At 38.2% G+C, this 20,997-nt stretch overlaps 1 protein-coding gene across 1 annotated transcript in view; it reads left to right on the forward strand.

Annotated features, from left to right (window-relative positions):
• The first annotated feature begins 567 nt into the window (after positions 1-567).
• LOC139480324 (neuronal calcium sensor 2-like) overlaps positions 568-20,997 on the forward strand; it is a 237,514-nt gene continuing 217,084 nt past the window's right edge. Inside the window, exon 1 of the mRNA XM_071263379.1 lies at positions 568-648. The gene's annotated coding sequence lies outside the window, so the exon portion shown is untranslated. The remainder of the gene's footprint in view (positions 649-20,997) is intronic.

Raw genomic sequence — 20,997 nt, forward strand, 5'->3', positions numbered from 1 at the left:
ATAACTGCTTCATTTGTCTGTTAAAGATATTATTCTCGGCACTATGACAGTACAAAGGAGATTTCACCTGTTTCCAAATCTTATCCATGCTTTTTATAATTGTAACAAATGCTATTAATCAATCAAAATGAACGTTTAAATTTCTGTTAGTGGTAGTGGGGGTGCGGTTTATATGATTTCAGTGATCTTGCAAACTCTGATTAACCTTTGCTCAAATGTCCATCCATTGTTCTCCAAGTAATCTCAGCTGTATGAAAAGTCTTTCTCCTTCAAGCCAACAGATGTTTTTCAACACAAATCTTCAACCCTGTTTTGGAAGCTATATTTAAGAGTGTAATCAGACAAATATTCAGCCATTGTATTCAGCATGGACTTTATCAATGTACGCACACTCATCCCACTCATTTAAGTCAGTGTTAACAGGTTGTATGGAAGGAGGCATCTGCCTCTGTACCAGGGAACAGCACCGTCTCACTGAGAACACCAATTGCCGCTGATTGATGGGGTAGCAAGGATTGGTTGGCCAGAGATATCCTCAGTTCACGCTCACAAACGGTGCCAGTTTGGTTGCCTTGTCGTCTGCCGTGGCCCCTCTCTGCTGCCACAATTACTCCACATTGAGATTGGGATGTACTGGGTGTGAGAAAGGTAAGTGGATTTCATCTGTTTGAGTGGTGGGGGCCCGTGGTGTCCAGCTGGGATAGTACCCCTCCACACTGCACTGACCTGATCCTGTGTATAATTCTCAAGTGATCATGGATTGTACCTATACAGGATTGTGCAATTTGAGCCATTATCTTTGATTTCTGTCATCATGATAAAACGGCAAGACAGTATTTGGAAAGTTTCCATATTGTGAACTTTTTATGCTCATTTGATATAAAATGTTGATTTGTTTCTGAGTTAGTTGCTTGAACAATTTTGTATGTTTAAGAGGACATTAAAACAAGAAGTTGTGGACACCCAGTATTTTTGTAATGCTTTAATGGGTTAAACAGAATGTTGAGACAGACGTAACAAAGAATTTGGTGTCCATACAGTTGTCGATGCTACTCAAGACCTTGGTTCTGTGGAAGTTGTCATTTGCTGTCAACAGTGTAGAACAAACTCTTCACAATACCACATTATGTATGATGTTATGTTCTGTGAGGCCATTTAAACATCATATAATGTGGGTAGAAATTATTATTAAATCAAGACCATGATCATTGAAAACTGATTGAAGATGTCACATTGATTGTGTTAAACCACCTTGAAGTTGTCACGTTGATTGTGTTAAACCACCTTGAAGTTGTCACGTTGATTGTGTTAATCCATCTTGAAGATGTGATATTGATTGTGTTAAACCACCTTGAAGTTGTCACATTGATTGTGTTAAACCATCTTGAAGTTGTCACGTTGATTGTGTTAAACCATCTTGAAGGTGTCTCATTGATTGTGTGAAACCATCTTGAAGATGTCTCATTGATTGTGGTAAATCATCTTGAAGATGTATCATTGATAGTGTGAAACCATATTGAAGATGTCACATTGATTGTGTGAAACCATCTTGAAGATGTCACATTGATTGTGTGAAACCATCTTGAAGATGTCACATTGATTGTGTGAAACCATCTTGAAGGTGTCTCATTGATTGTGTGAAACCATCTTGAAGATGTCACATTGATTGTGGTAAATCATCTTGAAGATGTATCATTGATAGTGTGAAACCATCTTGAAGATGTATCATTGATTGTGTTAAACCAAATGTTATTATAGACACATTGATTGTGTTAAACCATCTTGATGATGTCACGTTGATTGTGTTAAACCATCTTGAAGATGTCACATTGATTGTGTTAAATCATCTTGAAGATGTCACATTAACTGTGTTAAACCACCTTGAAGATGTGATATTGATTGTGTTAAACCATCTTGAAGTTGTCACGTTGATTGTGTTAAACCATATTGAAGATGTCACGTTGATTGTGTTAAATCATCTTGAAGATGTGATATTGATTGTGTGAAACCATCTTGAAGATGTCACATTGATTGTGTTAAACCATCTTGAAGATGTGATATTGATTGTGTTAAATCATCTTGAAGATGTCACATTGATTGTGTTAAACCATCTTGAAAATGTCACATTGTGTTAAACCTTCTTGAAAATGTCACATTGATAGTGTTAAACCATCTTGAAGATGTGATATTGATTCATGGTTCATGATTCGATCATGAATGGGGAATCACTCGGATAACCCATGGTTGAATTTTACCCACAGTTTATGCAATTGTTCCATCATTGGATGATGAGAGAAGCGGCCCTCTATGAACAGTGTACAATGTCATCTATTGTTCTTGATGTCACAGTAGATTGACTGAGCTCATGTCTCTGCCTGGGATCAGGAAACACACTTGTTTCTCTATGTTCTCTAAGAAAACATGTCCTTGGTTTTCGGGTACTTAAGTAACATTTGTAGTGTTCTCACTGATCACGAGAACAACTGTACAGCATCTCATTCACTTGTAAAAGACAACTTTATCTAAAGAAACAAGGCCTCTGGGTATTTACAATGCCTGTCTGACACACAACCCTTGTTATGGCGCGAATAATCGCCATAGGCATGGTCATCTAAAAGCTTATGATGTCCGAAAACCTATGATCCGACGATAGTATAAAAATGTAAACGGTGTGTGTGCCGATCGACCCGAGAGCTATAATGTGTCATCAAATTAACACGAGCAGCTGAACCTTGTCTAATATTAACATACAATTTCATTACTCAGCAAACACCAGGAATGTTGAATACCATTCCGTGGGACATGATACTTCCATGAATTCAAGTCCAGCATGTCCAGGGGTCGGGAAACCGTCATATGCGCTGGACATGTCCGATTGGGAATCTCAAATGTCCGGTTTAAAATATTGCTTACCGGACATTTTAATTTTTCTGTCCGGACATTTTAAAAAGTATTGTCCGGACATTCTTAAATTTTGACCGGACATGATCAACAGTTAGGACTGAGCAGTTTCTGTCTGCAGTTGTAAACACAATGAAGATTATCCACACTGACAAGCTTTGTTTGTTTTGCTGTAAATACATCGTACCTACATGATAGTCCAATCGGTCAATCACTGTAATAGGCAATAAAGATTAATCGAGGATTAATTACTGAGAACATCTTGTTCATTTGAGTGATAGGTGTTTACAACTGTACATAAATACCTTGCATCATCGATGTACCTCATTATCCTCACAATGCTACGACACATGACCTCAGACAAGAAGCGAAAGCGAGACGACAGCCAGTCGACCGGATCTGCCAAACCCTCAAAGTCTGGATGATCATTTTGTAAGTCGTGGCTAACGACTTCACTTGGTTGACATACATTGAGGATTTGCAGATTTTATTGTTTTCAGTAGCTAGTCGTATATTGAATCTTGATTGACAGCCATTTTGCTTTCTGTGACGATTGATATAATTTTTTTATGGTCAATAATTAAGTACAGATGAAAAAAGTATTCAAATAACTATTGCTATCAACGATATTTTAGTATTTGTGATTATATTATCTGTCTTGTTTTTAAATAATCTTTAGTTTAAAAAAAACTTTTCCAGTGAGGTCACGTGATAAACAAATATGGGATAATAGTCTCGATCCAAATGTTACAACGCGTACACTTGAGCAGACTCATGAATATAACTCATGAATATTAATTAGACCATTAACAGATCGTTATTATAACAGAAACAAACGTATGTTTTCCATGTATATCTAAAATGATATTATTTGTTATTAATTGTCCGGTGAATTAAACAATTTAAATTGAAAAAATACATCATATTATGAATACGTAACAACTTGTAATGTGTGGGAAAAGTCGTCCTAAAATACGCTATTTGAAGGGGGCGTGGCCTAAATGCAAATGTCCGATTGGGATTTTAACTTTTCCTGACCCCTGGTCATGTCACCATATTTGGTGTTCTGTGTGGTTTTTTTTAAATTTTTAAAAAACTTTTATTGTTCCCAGAGTTGTAAGCTCATACACTATTCCTTCAAAAACATATTTCGGTTTGCATAGAATGACACAATACACTCTTTAAAAATTCAAAGGGTTGGAAACATACATTGTCATATTTCAAACCAAAAAGGTTGCAACACACAATCAGACTCAAACATAGCATGTATTCTGTGCGCTGGTGAACTCCGTTGAATGTTTGTGTAAATTGTGTGGTAGATGGAGATGAATTCCACTATGTTTCTAAATGTGAATATTTCAATGAACAAAGGGACATGTACATTCCAAACACTATTCAAAATGACCAGTTCCAGTCCTAGCAAGTATTTTTAACTGCCATAAGATATCTACGCAAAGGAAAATATATAAATTGGTTAACATAATAATGAAAATAGTAAAAACTCCAGGTTAACCTCTGTCTGCACTATGTAAATTAATGTTTGTACCTCATATTCCGATGCACTCAGCCTGAGAGAAATACAGTGCTGCTTTGCTACATGAGTTAGCATGATCATTTGTACATAAATATGAATGTGATGTATTCATTAAACACACAAAACGTTTGCTGTTACCAGACATTAGATGAGCAGTGTTTTGCCATAATCATATAATTTTTTGATAGCCATATTTCCCTTTAAAAGTTTACCAAGGCTCACAATGTACAAACTTAATTAATTCAGTAAATAATCTGTAATTCCTTGTAGATTACTGGTATTAGCTTAGTTAGTTCATGATATGTATGTAAATGCAAAACGTTCCTAATAATGTGTGTATAGGTGTGTTTCTGATGCACCGTGATGAAGCAGTTCATGTACAGCACTATCCAAGTAGCATCACGGCATCTCTTCAGTAGCATATCGTTGCTGGTTGCTACCAAGTTCACTCTGCTATATGCTGACTGCAGTCCACGAGTGTTCTTTATCATCTGCCATTTGGCTGTCCCATGTCAGTGTACTCAGGATACTAACAGAACATGAGTGTACTGAAATAGTGTCAGTTTCGTTTTTGTGTATCAATTTAATACGGGCACTAATTACAGCGTCTAGACTAACTACAGATTGGTTTTCCTTTCCACATGAATGATATTGGCCATTATTGTATGTATATGATACACTGTCCAGATACAGCAGCACTGAAGAATCTGTCTTCCCAGGATTATGAATAGGATCACATACTGCAATGTGCCAACTGAGTTGGCTCTCCAGGAACATGGTTTCCAAGCCATGCATTAGTTTGTCATTAAGACCCTGAAACATATATATCCAATACAGTCCATGCAAGTCTATAAAAGTGGGCAAGTCTAGATTACTCCAGTTTCTGAAAATGAAGAGTCTCTGGGCTCCTTTTTAATTATATTTTATTAAGATAATATAGCAATTGTTTTTTTCTGTGAAATATTTTCTTTCCATAAACTAGATCAGTTAGTCTAACCATGCATTTACTGTGAAAGTTGGAAACAAAATGTAAACCTTTTGTTCCACTTTGAATACTGTCATCCAAACCAGATGGTATCATTGTTTGGAGCCCAGCAGTGTACTACTTTTAAAATCAAATATGATAACCCATGAAATGCGGATATCAGTTTCTTGTTTTTGATTTCATGAATGAATCATCACATTGGCATCTATCACACCAGACTAACATTTAGTCTCTGAAATCTTATATTACACAATATCCTTCTTGACTCTAAAAATATAAAAAAATTCCCTATGCTGATTTGTGGAATAGAGCTAGCTTGAGCTGGCTAGACTTGCTTTTGTATGCATTTCTAGATTATTATTTTTTCATAAAATAAATATATTCCACGGTCATGGTGCAGGAATACTCTCACACTGATCACCGTGGATACAGTCACTCCTCTGTCTGTCACTCCTCTGTTTCGTCAGCATCAACAGACAACATCAACTTCAATATCACATCCCAAACAGTTCTTATAACATTTCAAAACCTTGCTCTTTAGGAAAATAATTGATAATATATTAGTTGTTATGTATAACTGATAATCATGCACATGCAAATACTCCCAGCAGTAAGATATGATCATTGATGACTGCCACTTTGCACCCGTCAAGGACACATGTTAAAAGAATTGTCATGTTCTGCTACATAGAACCATCTTGTATGTTGTATAAAACCTCTTCTTGTTTGTCACTTTACAATAAAGTGACAAAACCCTTTCCATATTAATAAGAAATCTCTCATAAAAAGTTGATTGTACGATTCCTTCCATATGTCATGTGTTAATGAATCACTATCCAATTGTGATGATACCAGGTGTTCACGAAACTGTGAGTGTATCCTGCACCATTAAGTGCAACCGTCACAAACACATGCAAAGGTAACAGATCCTGTTGTGAGTCTGAAGATGGTAGTCTGTGGTTGGACCTATTCACAGATCCTGTGTTGTGAGTCTGAAGATGGTAGTCAGCCATTGGACCTATTCACAGGGCCTGTGTTGTGAGTCTGAAGATGGTATTCTGTGGTTGGACCTATTAACAGGGCCTGTGTTGTGAGACTCTAGATGGTAGTCTGTGGTAGGAGCTATTAACAGGTCCTGTGTTGTGAGTCTGAAGATGGTAGTCAGTGGTTGGACCTATTCACAGATCCTTTGTTGTGAGTCTGAAGATGGTAGGCTGTGGTTGGACCTATTCACAGATCCTGTGTTGTGAGTCTGCCAAGATGTTACTTAGCTTCTCTGGCACCTGATTGGCTGAATTTCAACTGTCTGTAATTCCTGTGTAGACTGCCCAACCATATATTTGACCAACTTTATAATAACCGTGGCAACACACTTGCACATTCTGTTGAATATGACCAGAGGTGTTGATTAGGTCAGCAAATACTTGTGATGATCTAGTTGAGCTTCATAGCCTTTGGGCTATTTATATCTGATCCTATAAACTTAGTATTGGTTGTGATTACAGAACAGATTACACCTTCATTGATCTGATGGCCTGAAGAGTAAGACCATGGACAAAGAAATCTTTAAGTTTGAATTCGAAGATGGGACAGAGGTTGGCTCAATAAATTCTGCCTCGATCCACATGGACGTGAATTTATCATCAGCCAGCCTGTGGCATATATATTGTAGGGAGGAAAGAAGTGCCACTCCACAAAGATGTCATTATAGCAACTGGTCATTTAATATAGAAGGGCTGGCACAGTGAGTTTATGTTTTCTCCCTGAGTGCAGTCTCAAAGGAACTCATTGCGAATACTGTACATTGCTTTCATGACTGTCTCCAAGTGTGAACCCTTTGGGGATTTGGGGGCATAATGGGTATCCCATGGTATCACAAAGCTCCTTGCTGATTGCTTCTGATATGACAACTGATGGCTTATTTAGACCATCCTGGAATCCAGGTTTGGTGTTGCTAAGTGGTACATGTCCACCACCTGCAGCACACAGGAAGCTGTCATGCTGTGATGGAACGGACATACTGTTCAAAGTACGTGGCACTAAGCTTACTAAACTCACTCACTCACCTTATACCACTGGCTAGCTCTCTGTACAGGGGAGACACTTTCTGCCACTACATATACAGATCCAGATAAAGGGGTGTGCATCATTTTGAAACTAAATTCTCACTGCACAGGGTTGGTCCTTAATACCAGAGCTCAATGCACATGAATGGTCCTTTATACCATAGCTCACTGCACAGGGTTGGTCCTTAATACATGTGCCATAGCTTACTGCACAAGCCAGACAGCTGTTTCACCAGCATTCCAGTATTTTGGTGTGGCCATAGCAGGATCTGCTGATAATGGGTTTGAAGCCCTGATAAAATGCCTCTCCATAATGCTGTGTCAGCACCACCATTGTGCCGGGACATATTTCAGCCAATTGCAACACATCTTGTACTTCATCTGTAGCATGTGATAATTCCAATATCCACCGAGGACAATGTTTTGTCTGTCAAGAGGTATATATATAAAAAAGCCCACAAGTTAATTTATAATGGTTTGTATAAAATGAAATCTTGTCATGATTATACATTCCAGCTCCAATTTTGATGCTGGGTGTACTGTAAATATTGAAATTAATGCGTCTCCAAATTAATATGACTGCTGACCCCTAGCCAAAAATGCAACTCGCCCCACTCCATCCCCAGTGGAATGATACATATCCTTACCTTAATCCAGTCAAACAGCAAATAGCACTGCTTATTAGCGGTGAGTAGAGCACTTCCGTCAAAACAATAAACAGTGTTTTCCTAAACACAACACACAGTCAGTTTATGTGTTTATTCTTTTGACTGGCATTAAGGAAGTTCAAAGGCAATATAATAGTTGAACCAACAACAGTTCACTGATTGGAGTGGTCAATGATGCCTAGTTTGACACGAGTGGGTAGAACTTTTGACCCCATCAGTAATAACTGACCAGATGCCTTTAGTGTAATTCCTATTCTTTATATAATATTACTTGTTACAACTGCTGCTCAATAAACAGTGTTTGTGTTTGTATTCAAATTGGTATTTCCGCTTTCCAAAGTGTGCATTGAGACCGTCTCATTGTTGATAGTCATTTTGGAGACATACATGCAAAGTTTTATTACTGCGAACAAAGACCACTCGCATTTTTCGCATTTAATTCAAGCTTGCATTAATTTTCAAGATTTACGGTCATTTTTTACTCCACAGTACATACCAGAAACCAATTCTCCCTCAAACTTCTACCAAGGAAAGGAATAGGGGGTGGGCATTTTACTCAAATACACATTATGGTGCTTTATCTTTTACAAAAATAGTTTTCTTTGTAAATGTATCAAACCTGTCAAGGTCTGAGAAGCTCTCCATTATCTTTCATTTTAACCATTAACCCAGTGCCAAACCATATGTTTTTCATCACTATCAGAGTTTTAAGGAAAGTGTTATCTCCATTGTTTTTACAGACATCTGATAGCATGTGTTTCATGCAAGTGCATTTCATGCGTTTAAATCATTCAAACAAATTGTTATTCTGAACAATCCAAATCTAACGCAGAAATAAATCAAAGCATCTCCTGATGGAGCCGACTGATTGATGGGGAGAGAGAGCAAAAACTACTTGCACTTATCTTCTTTTGAAAGCACCAGTAGGAGGTCAGATCTAAACTGTGCCATGATAAGTTTGTTAGTGTTGGAAATAAAGTCTGATGAAGATGATGTCGAAAGATGTTCAGCAGGAGTGCCTTGTGGTATAACCACTGTGGTATAGGGTTTATTAAGTGTTATTAGCAATTAGGCAAAGACATGATGATGATAAGGTGTAGGAACTTCTGCTGGTACAAAAAGCCCCGGCGTAACCTTGTCAGCAGTACTCCAGGACATGCTTTTTTCATCTGCTTGTAATTACCTTAAAAGCTTGCCAAGGAAGTGCTCCTGTAGTGCCAATGTTACTTGGTCCGATCGTGTAATATCGCCAGGAACAGGGAGGATAGGGGGGGTGATATGTTGTTTAATGCCACAGTCGGGACAGTTCCTGCTAACAGTATCAATCTCATTAAAATCAGATCTCAGTTCTCACTACCACTAAACAAAGATCTGAGAACACCCCATCACGGGTCAAGTCAGACTGACCTTGCACGAACTGTGACCAACCAATGGAATGACTGACAATAAATTGACATTAGCCAATCAGAAGGCAACTTTCTCGTGCTTTACGGCACTTATTTCAAATTGGCTTCAAAACATATTTTGACAAATTCTTGATTAAAAATTTTAATCTGAACAAAAGAACATTCTTGAATGGCTAATAGATGGTCTAGAGTGTATGGATTCAGTCGTTTAGCCTGTAACTATCATTCGGAATACCCCGTGTTAAAGTTTTTGAGGTTGCATGATTAGAAATCACATTCGGAATGTCACTTTCATGATCTGGTAAGCGACGCTATTATTGGACGGGTGAAAGGTTGTTCATACGTGACCCCTAATGGGATATCCTCCGATCTTTGTTTAGCGGTAGCGAAAACTAAGATGTGATTTTAATGAGATTGCTATCGGTATCAGATCGTGCATGACACACAACAGGACATACACAGAGATCACCACACTCGGGCTCGCCAGATACTATTTTTACAAAATGGTTGGACTTTCTATAGGATTTTACAGAAAAGAATGAGTTAGTTCATGATTTTTATTCATTACCCTCTTCAAGTATTCAAATGTCAATAACCAACAATTTTCGTTTGTATAACTGACCAAACCAAAATTTGCTGTGAATCTGGTTGAACATGAATATTGATATATGCCCAAATATGGCCATTGTGTACATATCTGTGCTTACCCATTAACATACTGTTTCTGCTATTGTTTGTGAAAACATGACAGCAATAACACTCAACATCTTTAACAATTTCTTCAACTAGTGGTACTTCAAGCATGTAGATAGTACAACTGTAAGAACACTTAAACGTCAAACAGCGTCATTCTTTGAATTCAGCAGAAGTTATATCTTGGGACCAATATGGAATGTTGTTGTTGATATTTTGGATGTTGGGACCACAAAAGCAGAAGCCAGGCACACTTCCACAGAGTTTTCCGATGATTCGTGTCGAGAAGTGATACGTGTCAGTTTAAGTGATCTGATGGTACAGTTCAATATTCCAAAGTGGTCTGGTGCATCACATTCATAGGCATTGACCAAGGAAGCCCAGTCTATCTGTTGTCTATATGTACATGGCAAATGGTTTTCACATGTCACCATGTTTGTTTGTTTGTTTGTTTGTTTATTAACACTGCACTCAGCAATATTCCAACTATATGATGGCGGTTTGTAAATAATCGAGTCTGGATCAGACAATCCAGTGATTGACATCATGAGCATCGATCCACGCAATTGGAATACGATGACATAATGAACCAAGTCAGCAAGCCTGACCACCCGGTTTCATTAGACGCCTATTACGACAAGCATAGTTGCCTTTTACAGCTAGCATGGGTTGCTGAAGACCTATTCTACCCTGGATCTACACGTGTCTCACCATGCATAAACCCTATTGTTTGACCGTGAGACAGCAGATGTGATCACCTTGTGCCTGGTTCCCACAGAGATCCTTCAGCTTTGGGTGGCCCGGTTGGCCCGGTCATCTAAGGCGCTGCAATTCGCTGTGCCGATCTGTGTCCCTTTGGCATGCAATAAACATATGATTGTGGGTTTCAATCCCGGTTTGCCCAGAATACGTTTCTAGGTTTGTCTGCACCATACCTGTGCTCGTGGGTTTTACTGAGTAGTAAACGTCTGAGACTTCCATCACTTCGGGCTTTCCTCCCACATTAAGCTGACACACCGCGATATAACTCAAATACTGTTAAAAGTGGTGTTAAACCCAACTCACTCACTCACTCCTTCATCCCATGGTTCCATGGGTTACATTGCATCATACAACTCTTGCTCAGAAGTTGTTTGGCAACAACATTTAAGGCCTCAGTAAATCCTCAGTAAAGCTTTCAAAAGGTTTTATGGTAGACATGTGGAGGACATTTCCAAATTAGATGCATCAGTGGCAAAAATTGTCTGATGTAATTCCCTAAGATGGTGGCTAAAATGAAACAAACAAGAAATGCATATTCGATGGTGATGTATGTAAATGATGCAGGTAAGTGGATTAGGCGGGCACAGTGGTGTAACTTGATTGTTTGTCCTACAATGATGGCAGGCATCTGCCTGAAACAAGGGAGCTAACTGTCTATAAAAGTTCAGTTTCAACACTTCCTGAACTAGGCTGGAATTAAGGAGTTAGATATGGCTGGAGTAAAGAGGCTCATCCAGCGTCAGACTGGCATTCCTTGCTATAACTGAAATACTCACTCACTCACTCACTCACCCACCCACCCACCCACCCACCCACCCACCCACTCACTCACTCACTCACTGGTTTGGGAGGTGTTTTACAACCAACTGTTCAGCTTCATCTGTGATTTAAAAAAAGAACTATAACAATTTGTAATTCATGGTGGTATATTTCTGTGTATGAGAATGTGTGTTCTGGTATGTATATGGAATAACAACATCCTGTGATATTCCAAATTGTTTTAGTTCTTTTTTTAATCATAGATGAAGCTGAACACCATGTTATTAGGATTTTGTCACTTGCCAAAATACAATTTAAGAAAATGTTTTTATATGTGTAGAACATTGGCACGTGTGTATATTTTGCCTACTGAGTTGGTGTACATTGTCTGGCAGCAAGGGTGAAGGTCAGCTGCTATCACGAGGTGTATCGGGGGTGATAACCATCGTAACATCACTTGATTCTTCTGATGTGCAGGTATGGCGGAGTGTTGACGATGTTGATGGTGTGTTTACAGCAGCGTTGTTGCCAGCAATGGAAGCTTACCTGAACAGGTGCTTTGTCTGTCTCGGTGCACACTGTCTGCTGCTGAAGGCAAGCTGGAAATAATTGCCAACAGAACAGGCAGCCCATGAAAGAAAGGCTTCTTATCTGCAGTACCTTACGAAATTGTAGACGGTGTGGGGTCATTTGGATTATTTTTTTCAACTTTCGTTTGATATTTCAGTTTTAGTTTCCTGTGAAGTCGTGGCAAACAGCTTGATCATTTCGACCTTACATTTACAATAAACTTCTTTATGTTTTGGGTTTGGTAATTTTTTAATAAAAACTGTTCTAACGATGGAAGAGTGAGGTTTTTACTGTTTTTCTATGTTGTTGGGGAATCACGCAGAATCCAAATCTATTTTGGAAGTAAACTGTTGTCAGAAAATTTAGCAAGGTAATTCACCCATGGTGAACAAACTTCAAAGAATTGTTGAAAGCTATATGCTCTTTCTCAGTTAAACACTAGAGTTACATTTCAGAAATGTGAAAAAAATATATTTCTTCTTTTATGTTCAACTCTTCCCCAAATCCAAACCAGTTGAACAACCTTACTTCAACTCTGCTTCAAGTATTTCAAGTTCAAAAACAAAAGTAGAGAACATGTTATAAACAGATAGTTATCTTATTATTTAGACCTAGTAGTATACGCTATGTTCTTTTTCTGCAGTTTTCAATATAAGTATTTCAGTTGTCGGACTTTCATTTTTGTGGAAGCCTCGGTGGCTGAGTGGGTAAGATCGCTGACTTTGTGTGCTGGCGATTAGGTGCCTCACTCTGGCAGTGTGGGTTAGAATCCGGACGGGACTCAACCCCAAAAAGTACAAGAATCTGTACTTTACTGAGAAAGTGTTATCCCAAATATAACATTTGTTGCATTTGGCCACTTTCTAAATGGCATTGTGTTCATAACTTTACCATACTTCAACACAAGAAAAGAAAATACACGGGCCAAAGAATGAGTAACTGACTCTTGTGTATCTCTGCTTTTGTCTCCATCATATTCTGAATCCTGAATGAATGGGAAACAGATGAAGCAAACACAAATATCCAACATCCCCAATGACATATGAAGAAAACCAATTATCTTCATTTAACATACACTTCTCTAAGACAGGCAAAGGCTTAATTACTATAATTACCCTACAGTATTATCTCTAGTAAAAATAACACTGACTAATAACAACCCTGTGAAAGATTTGTAGACAGCTGTAATCTGAAACAATAAATGCTGTTAAACACAATACTCTCTCAATATTACAAGCATATTTTCCAAGAACAGCACAGCTAAGTTTCTGTTGGTAACTTCAATGTTATGACAGTTGGATGCATGTTTTTATCAAAGTAGAGACAATTTATGGATAACAACTTCTTTGTTTACCGTTAAGGTGACATTTCGGTTTAGACCCTTACACCGTTCAAGCAAGGCTGAATAATGAACATAACAGAATGTAGGTGGAGGATTAACAGTAACAACAATTGCATGCATCGGCGAGATTAACGTGAGTAGGTTAAACAACGACAACAGAAGGATAATACTGTAACAACATGATGGACAGAGAACACAGGATGCTTATTTTTAGTAACACATCAACAAAAGTGAAAGATATTTCTTCTCGTTCCTTCATGAAACATTGTTGCCAGAAGTAGGTTCCATGTGTAATTACCCCGTCCCGAAGATTAAAGTGGATCAGCCTGTATCTGTAATGTCTAAACATGTACCATATTACCCAATGTAAGTACACAATTACCATGAAGGAAATGGTAATTTGTACCTGCCCATACACCCAGGAATGTGTGAGGTCTTGGGGGAAATTCAGTGATGATCATCAAAATACTTTGGTCTTTTTCCAGTGAAGTGGCAGGAAATGCATTATCACATGGAATCTCCAAACAGAGCTGTTGAATGAGTTCTTGAGGTAGCTCTGTAAATTGTGTAATGGCATCAGTAATACAGTAGTACTTACTTAATAGTTCCCTTTCAACCCCAAGTTAAACATTAACAAATAATTTTGAGAACTGTTGACATTTCTTGCAGTTTAATGTTTTTCTACTCCCAAACTCTAAAGCTTGATTACTCTTGGTTGCACAAACTTGTTATCTGTTATTTACATACTTATGCAAGGCTTGAAAATAAATGAAATATATTTAATAAATAAATAAAGCAACAAACAGTTTTAGCAAGGTATCAGTGTGTAATGCAGTAAAAGGAAAGACTTGCACGTCAGCTAGATTTCATGTAATGGATTATCTGTTCACATGCTTTATTAAATGTTGAACATCTGGGTTTTTATGAGCGAGGGAGCACGGGTGGCCCAGTTGTCTAAGGCGCTGCGATTCTCTGTGCAGGGTTGCGTACCTTGGGCACACCAGAAACCTATGATCGTGGGTTCGAATCTCGGTTCACCCTGATTATGTTTCTAGGTTTGTCAGCACCATACCCGTGCTCGTGGGTTTCACCGAAGTGGTAAACGTCTGAGACCTGCATCACTTCGGGCTTTCCTCCCACATTAAGCCGACACGCCGTGATATAGCTGGAATACTGTTAAAAGCGGTGTTAAACCCAACTCACTCACTCACTTTTATGAGCGACGGTAATGTGTTTCAGATTGATACATTTTGCCATTTGTTTTAAGACCACAAAATGAATGAATGAATTTCCTGGTGTCACTTGTTCCTGCCAGTTAGTCTAATGTCATAATTAACACCAACTCCCATATCAAAGCTGTGGGAGGTGTGGCATGTGGAAGTTAGTTTCTAGCAATATATTTGAGTAAAATAAATTGAAACATGATTTATCATTCATTGCTGATGAATAGGATTTGCTGCTGTAATATGTGCTATGGGGACTGAGAAATTTAACGGGGGTTGGGGGGGGGGGGGGGGGGGGGGGGGGGGGGAGTTGTGTGCTCACTAAAACCATAAACAACAAGTTAATAAGGAAGAGAATTTATGGATGTCAACTTATTTATTATTAGGAACCTCATAATAAAGAAGTTGACATCCATAAATTCCCTTCCTTTCATATATCACTTCTAAATGCCATTCAATGGCATAACAGGTTAATATATTTTTCCTAGATTGATCAGTAGAGAACAAACTTGGTTCCAACTAATAGTTTGGTAATAGTTTAATAGTTACTAGGCAATTATTTACCACTTCTGCGTATCTGTTTTTTCTGTATAAACTCATGTGATCTACACACTACAATATGATCTGTCACATAAATTTTGAGTTTTAGTAGGGGAGCTTACAAAGATTACTTACAGATTGATATGGAAGTCTGTGGGGGCGCTTATTGAACAGAACGCTGAATGTGGTGAATACAGTAGTTTTATAGTTTGTTTGAACTTGATTAATCATACTTCGGTTGTTCTTGAACACGTCGACACTGTGGCGAGACATCTAATATGTATATTTATCTCAATAATCAGTGTACAATTCGTTATCGCTGTTATATTTATTCTTGTGGTGTATGGGCCAGGGATCTCGCGTACAGAAATAAAGAACTGAAAAATAGATAAATACAGTCAAATCTTGTTAATCCGCCCTTCGTTAATCCAACAATCGGCTTTATCCGACACTATTGATGGGAACCGATTAAATCAGTGCTATTTAGACCTGTTAATCCAACAGTCTCGCAGTCTGACTCCGACACACCTAATTTGCAACGAATTTGCTGGAATCACTCATTAATCAGTCTCATTAATCCGACACAGTGATCAGCATGCTCTGTGGTCATCTGCCTGTGAGTACACAGCTCCGTGTTTTGATGCGAGATGAGTCGGCAAGTAGCTCCTTATATCAACGGCTGCTGAGATAAACTTCCTTAACAATAAACAATCACTGCTTTAAATAAACAAAACAGGATTAATCACATGCCTAGATTACCTCAATCTCATTATATCGGATACAAGCTCTCGCTACTGCTGAGGACATCTCATTACAGGTCACGTCAAAACGACCTTTCGCAAACTTCGACTGACCAATGAAATTACTAACAGGAAGTCGACAGTAACCACCAATATAGCACTCATGAAAATATGTCATCACTGGATGACAGAAACATGACATTTCACTCGACACATGGAATATCCTATATATTATATACTTTTTGTGTAGTTGCCCACCAGAAAACAAAATTATTACGTTACAAATGTAAAACATTAAAACATAAATTCTCCCTACCGAACACACAGGGACAGTTCACAACCCCTTGTATTTGCAACGAAAAAAGTAGTTTCGTGTTTGCAAAATCATTTCTTGAAAACTACGAGACCGCTGTTGGAAGCAAAAGAATACACCCTGGTCAAGTAGCAAAAATGGCGCTTTGCGCAATGAACAGTCTTGATTGACGAGTAAAATGAGAAATTTACATTTTATAATGAAATATTTTCGAGAGAATAACAAATGACAAGAAGCGACATTAACTCCATAAATGACCCTCTGTCATTTTTTTGCCTTCTTAATGTGGAGCTAACATAAAAAAGGAAGTCAACAGTCTGTGTATGGGCTAGACATTTACAATAAAGGGAGACAATTTGGAGGGAGGTAACTCTTGTGTGACAGTAGTTCTGTCAAGGTGTTAGGTTACAAAGTAGACACAATTTAGGGATAACAACCTGTTTATTTACAGTAAAGGTGGCGTTTCGGTATAGATCCTTTTACCGTTGTCCAGCAAGGCTGAATGATGACCATGGTACAGAATGTATATAGTAGGTGGAGGATTAACACTGACAACAAACCATTTTGTCATCCATCAACTTCTAAATAATGCCTATCAAGCAATTCATGTGAGGGTTGTTCAAAAGTGAGCGAGTGAGTGAGTATGATTTGACTGGTAATATTCCAGCAATATCACTGCAGGGAACACCGGAAAGAGGCTCAAACATAATGTTCTCTCCGATGTGACAAGTGGCCACTCTACCCCACTACCTGCTGTTTATATAGTAAGGCTAAATTGAAAACTGAGTTGTTTAATTGGTATTAACATGAAACCTAAAGCTAAATGTTTAGGCGTTCATTAGTATTAGTTATATCTTATTGATGATCAACTTGTTATATGTCCTGCAGACTTAGCTCACGATATAGGTTTTTTTTGTCATAGATGCAGAAGCAAATACCCTAATTTGTAATGGATTAAAGCTTTACTCCTTTTGACTGTTCACTGAAGACATGGCCATTATTGGCCTTGTGGGTGATAAGGCCATATTGAAGGATACATCAGTGTATGTCGCGTATATCCAGTGACACAAAGGGGTTTACAGGAAGTGAAGTCTTGTGGATATCGTCCATAGTATGCTTTGATCCAGTACTTTATGGTCATCTTCTGAAGGTCAAGGTCATAGTGAAAGGTTTAACATGGGAAGCACTTGTGATACTTGTCAGTATGTAATGTTTATGTTTTCTGTTTGAGAGCAAACTTTATACTTTGTTTACTAGATTAAAATAAAGTAATAATAATGAATAATATGTGAATACACAATGCCATTTAGAAAACAGTTGAATGAAACAAATATTATATTTGGGTCAACACTTTCTTAGTAAAGTACAGATTCTAGAACTCTATGGGGTTGAGTCACATCCTTTACAGAGTGTTAGAGAAACTGTATGGATGTTGATAGAATGGGGTGAATTTTTTACATATTACATTTTGAGATGTTTTTTCTGTTTTATTTGATACAGGTAACTTCATGTATAACCTGGCAGAATGTAACAAACCGCTGTATTACAAGTGGGAATGAATCAGTTCTTATTTCCTGTTGTGCAGAGTTGCGTCCCTTGAACACGCCAGAAACCTATGATTTTGGCTTCAAATCCCGGTTCGCCCCTATTATGTTTCTAGGTTTGTCAGCACCATACCCGTGGGTTTCTCCGAAGTGGTAAACGTCTGAGACCTGCATCATTTCTGGCTTTCCTCCCACTAAACAACAAGTCAAAAAGATCATGTTGGACATTTAATGAGATAAACAAAAGGGCAGAAACAACCTTCCTTACAAAATGACACTTGTTCTATATATATTCAAAGAAAGTGATAAAGTGGTTTTAACTTCCCGATAATGGAAGTACTTTTAAACGTGAGAAAATGCAATATCCTGACTGGATTTCTAACGACGTCTTCGTCCCACAACGAATAAATGTCAACTAAAAATCTTACGCTGTTCAACGTAGTGGTCTGAGTGTTATAGCAACGGGTGTGTTTGGGCGAGCACTTCCATGTTAATAGATGAGTATTTGAAAGACATATATCAAAACAAACTGAGAACAACTGTTTCCCACTGTTTAACAAGGGAGAAATAATTCCTCAAAATGAGAGATGATTCTGTCATTTGTTTCACCAAATAGATTTGAATAATAACACCATTACCTCTACATTTCTGTTAAGAACTACCTCACTTACAGGTTTGAGTGTATTGTAATACTGTACACTATGTTTAAAACGAACACGCTTGTAACGAAATGTGCTCTATAGTTAATCATATAAAATTGACAGTAGAGAACATTGTACTATACAGTGCCCCTGTGTAATAGACGGTCCCTTGTACCAGTGCACATGCGCAATCGGAACCGGAACCAGAACCAGATATAATAATAAACACGCCCGTGTTTCAACCTGTTTAGTTATTGTCATTTCACGCTGATTTTCTCAGGTAAAGTAATCGAACAAATGGAACTCTGTTCTTATTTTGACAGATATAACAAATACGCTCATGATGAAATAACGGATATAGCGAGCTCACTTTGTGGTCAGTGTCAGTGACAGTGTTTATGTTTAGAATGAACTGTTGATATCTAAGGTGTTCACATGTCACCAAGCCATCAAAACATTCGCAACCATGCACGGCTGTTCAAAGTGGCCTTAACAGTTACAGGCAAGCGATTAACTAGATACTGACTGACACCTCAATCTCATTCAAATCAGATCTTGGTTCTGGCCTGGCTAAACCGAACAACCTTTCATCTGACCAATCAGAGCATCGCTTACCAGGTCATGAAAGTGACAGTTGGAATGTGATTTCTAATCATGCAAGTTAGAAAAACTTTAACTCGGGGTATTCCGAGCGATAGTTACTGGCTTAACTACTGAATCCATACAATCTAGACCATCTCTTAGCCATTCCAGAATGTTATTTTGTTCAGGTCAAAATATGCTTCGAATTGTAGTTGCCAATTTGAAATTAGTGTCGTAAAGCATGAGAAAGCTGCCTTTTGATTGGCTAATGTCATTCCATTGATCGGTCAAAGGTTGCGCAAGGTCAGACTGACGTTACACGTAATGGGGTGTTCTCAGATCTTTGTTTAGCGGTAGCCGGAACTAAGATCTGATTTTAATGAGATTGACTGACACCTTGTCCTCAATGTACACCCACAATTAACAATAGTGAAACTGTGATTGGGGTATAGTCGCCGTGGTGTAGCAATGAAACTGTTTGAAGACATAGATTACATTGTAACAACACTCAATCAGATCCATCTTTCAACCAATTTTCGAAGCAAAATCCCAGATTTCCTGACTGACAGATTGTGACTTTTGTGTCTGTATGTCAATGAAACTGTATCAATAATATATTCATAACTACTTCGTGTGTTCATATGTATGTTATGTCATTTATGAGATGAACATAAATGCACACTTTTATTAATCGAGTAACATGATGTGGTCATATGACTTGATCCAAGATGTCTGACAGTTGAAATGCCTATAACGAACTACAATTAGTCCAGTCATGTGATATGTCTACGCCGCGGTGTGGTCATTGGAGCAGAACATTGGTGCAGAACAAGGCAAGCAGAGCCAAGTAAGCTGGGGCTGTAGTTGGCTTCAGAACGGTCAACGTCCTGTCCCTTTAATTTACCACTTTGGTCGAACTTACAAACATAAGGGGGGCAATCTGGGATTTGCACCCACAATAATAGGTTTCTGGCCTAGTTTCAGAAAGTACTGATGTATCTGGATACTGCAGCATGCGGTTGATTGCCAGGGGAGTCAATAGTTGTCAGTGTGATTTCCTTCATTTTTGTCGTCACTGATTACAAAGTGAAGATATCTTATCATGGGTCATGCAGTCAAACACACTTACTTAGTGAAAAACACTTCAGGATGTATGTGTTCAAGTGATCACAAACAACGATTCTGCATTTCTTCATGCCAGGGAACTCCTTGTGTTCTTCCTTGACATGTGAGTGAGTGAATATGGTTTTACGCCGCATTTAGCAAAATTCCAACAATATCACGGCGGGGAACACCAGAAATGGTGTTCACACATTGTGCCCCTTGGAATGTGGAAGCAACTAGTGTTTAGATAGTGTTTAAGGTAAGAGTGTCCAAATGTGTCATTCCTAAGTTTATGTGAATGTCAAGGTTTGGATATTACTGCAAATGGATGGCATTCAGACAGGAGAGCTTGTAGAGTGATGTCATGTTTTACTTTGTTATGAATAGCTCTCTCTTTGGAATATGGGGTGGTTGGGTAGCCTATTGGTTAAAGCGTTCGCTCGTCATGCCGAAGACCTGGGTTCGATTCCAGACATGGGTACAATGTGTGAAGCCCATTTCTGGTGTGATATTGCTGGAATATTGCTAAAAGCGGCATAAAACAATACTCACTCACTCTTTGAAAAATATGTTCTAAAATTGTTTTGTATTTCTTATCATAGATATAGTGTATGTAATATTTCC

The sequence above is a fragment of the Haliotis cracherodii genome, unplaced genomic scaffold (assembly GCF_022045235.1).
Source record: "Haliotis cracherodii isolate W230 unplaced genomic scaffold, xgHalCrac1.p SCAF_4, whole genome shotgun sequence".
Classification (NCBI taxonomy): domain Eukaryota; kingdom Metazoa; phylum Mollusca; class Gastropoda; order Lepetellida; family Haliotidae; genus Haliotis; species Haliotis cracherodii.